Source organism: Tiliqua scincoides, unplaced genomic scaffold (genome assembly GCF_035046505.1).
Source record: "Tiliqua scincoides isolate rTilSci1 unplaced genomic scaffold, rTilSci1.hap2 HAP2_SCAFFOLD_93, whole genome shotgun sequence".
Classification (NCBI taxonomy): domain Eukaryota; kingdom Metazoa; phylum Chordata; class Lepidosauria; order Squamata; family Scincidae; genus Tiliqua; species Tiliqua scincoides.
In genome coordinates, this window is record NW_027101673.1 from 2501 (window position 1) to 7500 (window position 5000).

A 5000-nucleotide genomic window follows, 5' to 3' on the forward strand; every position below is an offset into this window, starting at 1 on the left:
TGCATGAAGCAAGCAGGAATGCCTCTTCCAGGAATGCCTCGGAAGAGGCATTCCCTTTCGATTCAGTAAAGCATGCTTCCTCCCGTCCTCAAAAGCAATGGAGACGCATACGCGTTGAATCAACTAACAGGTGAGACTGTGCGCATAGCATCAACTGAGATTTTTTGAAACCACGTAGCAACTGTTACCCTGCACATGCCCAATCTCGTCTGATCTCGGAAGCTAAGCAGGGTCAGGCCCTGGTTAGTACTTGGATGGGAGACCGCCTGGAATACCGGGCGCTGTAGGCTTATGCCATGATCTCGGAAGCTAAGCAGGGTCAGGCCTGGTTAGTACTTGGATGGGAGACCGCCTGGGAATACGGGTGCTGTAGGCTTATACCATGATCTCGGAAGCTAAGCAGGGTCAGGCCTGGTTAGTACTTGGATGGGAGACCGCCTGGAATACCGGGTGCTGTAGGCTTATACCATGGATCTCGGAAGCTAAGCAGGGTCAGGCCTGGTTAATACTTGGATGGGAGACCGCCTGGGAATACCGGGTGCTGTAGGCTTATACCATGATCTCGGAAGCTAAGCAGGGTCAGGCCTGGTTAAGTACTTGGATGGGAGACCGCCTGGGAATACCGGGCGCTGTAGGCTTATGCCATGATCTCGAAGCTAAGCAGGGTCAGGCCTGGTTAATACTTGGATGGGAGACCCGCCTGGGAATACCGGGTGCTGTAGGCTTATGCCATGATCTCGGAAGCTAAGCAGGGTCAGGCCTGGTTAATACTTGGATGGGAGACCGCCTGGGAATACCGGGCGCTGTAGGCTTATGCCATGATCTCGGAAGCTAAGCAGGGTCAGGCCTGGTTAGTACTTGGATGGGAGACCACCTGGGAACACTGGGTGCTGTAGGCTTATACCATAGTCTTTCGAGACTGAAGGTTGCCAACTAACCCAAGCGGCACTCGAAGGGAGGGGACGCTCCGGCCCAGGGGCCATGGTTTCGCAATGCTCTGGTGTTGAGTGTGTGTGTTTCGTCACCTTTGCGCAAGGTGAACGGACGAGTCCCGGGATGGATGTTGCAAGTGTTAATAAAAATCTATGCTGGAGGAGAGTATTTTTCCATAAGGAGAGACTTGAGTACAGTTTCTTGTGCTACTGTCGCAACTCCAAGCTGGCATCCACATGGGGGGAGGGCAATGCAAATGTTGCTGGCCGAATTTCAGACTAAGTTTGTGCATGCTGGACGTCCTCAGAGGCAGTGAACGGGTCTGCAGCCCTCGCAGAAGACTTCACAGACATTAGGGGCTGGTAGAGACTAGGCGGGGGGGCTGTGAGCCCAGGTTCCTCCCTCCTCCATCTCTCCCACCCTGTTGGAGCGGCCACACTGAACAGACCATTTTTGAAGCTGTCGGGGTTGCCACGTTCCACCTCAATGGAGTAAGACCCATTGACTCTAATGGGACTTACTTCTGGGTAGACGTGCATAGGGGTTGGGCTGCCAATCTCTCAGCCACCAGCTCTCTGCAGAATTTTTTATGTGGGTCTCACCAGTGTGTGGAGGGCACCAGGATGTGGTCTCTTGTTCTGGTTGGTGTGCTCCCTGGGGCATTTGGGTGGGCCGCTGTGAGATCCAGGAAGCTGGACTAGGTGGGCCTATGGCCTGATCCAGTGGGGCTGTTCTTATGTTCTTAACTACAATTCCCAGGAAGCCTTGCAGGTCTCTTGTTATCTGGTTGTGCTCCCTAGGGCATTTGGGTGGGGCTGCTGTGAGATCCAGGAAGCTGGACTAGATGGGCCTATGGCCTGATCCAGTGTGGGCTGATCCAGTGGGGCTATGTGGGGGTAGGAAGGTGGGCTCCACACTCTTGCCCCCCCCCTTTTTGACTCTGGCTTTGCCCTTCCGGTGACTACTTTACACCTGGCCCTGCCTGATGGACCTCCAGATTTTAGAAAAGCACCACAGATTTTGCCAGCTTGACTTCTGCCTCGCCAGGCTTATCCCCACCAAACCACAGCGGTCTCAGTGAACTGAGGATAAAGATGAAATTGGGGTTGGGGTTGGGGTTGGGCGGGGAATCCCTTCCTGTCCTCAGTTTACTGAGTTCACAGATGGGCTTGCGAGTGCTGGTCTTGGAACGAGGAAGAAACCGAAAAGGAGATTTGGAATGTTGACACCAATCAAATTCTTTTTCAGGCGACACTTGAGACCCACCGAGAGGGCCTCTTACATAAGAACAGCCCACTGGATCAGGCCATAGGCCCGTGGTCCAGCTTCCTGTATCTCACAGCCGCCCACCAAATTGCCCCAGGGAGCACACCAGATAACAAGAGACCTGCAAGGCTTCCTGGGAATTGTAGTTAAGAACATAAGAACAGGCCCACTGGATCAGGCCATAGGCCTATCTAGTCCAGCTTCCTGTATCTCACAGCGGCCCACCAAATGCCCCAGGGAGCACACCAGATAACAAGAGACCTGCAAGGCTTCCTGGGAATTGTAGTTAAGAACATAAGAACAGGCCCACTGGATCAGGCCATAGGCCCATCTAGTCCAGCTTCCTGTATCTCACAGCGGCCCACCAAATGCCCCAGGGAGCACACCAGATAACAAAGAGACCTGCAAGGCTTCCTGGGAATTGTAGTTAAGAACATAAGAACAGGCCCACTGGATCAGGCCATAGGCCTATCTAGTCCAGCTTCCTGTATCTCACAGCGGCCCACCAATATGCCCCAGGGAGCACACCAGATAAACAAGAGACCTGCAAGGCTTCCTGGGAATTGTAGTTAAGAACATAAGAACAGGCCCACTGGATCAGGCCATAGGCCCATCTAGTCCAGCTTCCTGTTATCTCACAGCGGCCCACACAAATGCCCCAGGGAGCACACCAGATAACAAGAGACCTGCAAGGCTTCCTGGGAATTGTAGTTAAGACATAAGAACAGGCCCACTGGATCAGGCCATAGGCCCATCTAGTCCAGCTTCCTGTATCTCACAGCGGCCCACCAAATGCCCCAGGGAGCACACCAGATAACAAGAAGACCTGCAAGGCCTCCTGGGAATTGTAGTTTAAGAACATAAGAACAGCCCCACTGGATCAGGCCAAAGGCCCATCTAGTCCAGCTTCCTGGATCTCACAGCGGCCCAACCAAATGCCCCAGGGAGCACATCAGATAACAAGAGACCTCATCCTGGTGCCTCTCCCTTGCACCTGGCATTCTGACACAGCCCATTTCTAAAATCAGGAGGTTGCACATGCACATCATGGCTTGTAACTCATAATGGATTTTTCCTCCAGAAACGTGTCCAATCCCCTTTTAAAGGCATCCAGGCCAGATGCCATCACCACATCCTGTGGCCCCACCCGAGTGCCTAAGAAACCCCCTTTAATGCCAGCGGCCGCAGCGTCAACTGGCAGTGAGTTCCACAGGTCATCGACACGTGGCATGAACAGAAAACTGATTTCTTTTGTCTTTCCTGAGCCCGACTGCCAGTTAATTAAGGGCACCGGTGCGCTGCCAGGGGAAAAAAATGGCAGTGTCTTTGTTTACACACACACACAGACACACACACACACACCCTTCTCACCGCTAAATGTTTCCTGCCTGCCCCTTCCTACTGTGAAATAGGAATGTTTATTTGCGCTGTTGTCCAGGGCAACCCTGGAACGAAACCGAACCGTCCTGTTTGCCTCCCTAGATGTTTTATGAACGGCTGCTGTCCAGCTCCGGGATCCCCATGTAATTGTTTTCTACAGAAAAAAAGCTGGGGAGGGGGTACAGGATTAGGATGCTGGTTAAGGGCCTGCCTTATAAATGTTCCTTGCCCTAGCAAAGAGCTACGTACCTTTTCCCCTTTCCTTACGCTCTGCTTCCAAAGTAACTCTGGCTTAAGTCATTGTTAAGTGTCTCATGCAAAGGGAGCTAGATGGGTTGTTCAGTCCTTGGAAACTCCCCGTCACTTGACGAAAGGGAGAAAGTCAGAGGCGTCGCTAGGGTTTGCATCCCACCCCCCCCGGTGCAAGAGCTCATTGAGGACCCAATCCTATCCAATTTTCCAGTGCCTGTGCTGCCATGCCAATGGGGTGTGCGCTGCCTCCTGTGGTAGGGGGGGAGGCCTCATCGAGGTATGGGAATATTTGCTCCCTTACCTTGAGGCTGCATTGCGGTTGCACCAGTGCTGGAAAGTTGGATAGGACTGGCCCTGAGTCACCCCCATGACGGACCTCCTCCGGTACCCAGACCAGGCAAAATAAATTACAACCCCATATGCACAGCCTAAATGCGGTAGCAACTCTAGGGTTGCTGCCATTCACTTTATTTTTGTCCTTATTTAACAAGTTACATACAGGTCACCAAACAAACCAGTAGCCAACAAAAAAACAGTGACCAAATTGATGACCCTCACACACCTGAATAAGAGTTCTAGTAGTAGCTCTGGGATATGGAAATAAGAGCTGACTCCTACTAACACTTGATTGGTTCCCTGCCTTGTCTTAACCCCTCATTGGCTCTTGGAACAATTAAGAACATAAGAACATAAGAACAGCCCACATGATCAGGCCATAGGCCCATCTAGTCCAGCTTCCTGTATCTCACAGCGGGCCCACCAAATGCCCCAGGGAGCGCACCAGATAACAAGAGACCTCATCCTGGTGCCCTCCCTGAATCTGGCATTCTGACATAACCCATTTCTAAAATCAGGAGGTTGCACATACACATCATGGCTTGTACCCCATAATGGATTTTTCCTCCAGAAACTTGTCCAATCCCCTTTTAAAGGCATCTAGGCTAGACGCCAGCACCACATCCTGTGGCAAGGAGTTCCACAGACCGACCACCACGCTGAGTAAAGAAATATTTCTTTTGTCTGTCCTAACCCGCCCAACACTCAATTTTAGTGGATGTCCCCCTGGTTCTGGTATTATGTGAGAGTGTAAAGAGCATCTCCCTATCCACTCTGTCCCCTGCATAATTTTGTATGTCTCAATCATGTCCCCCCTCAGGCGTCTCTTTTCT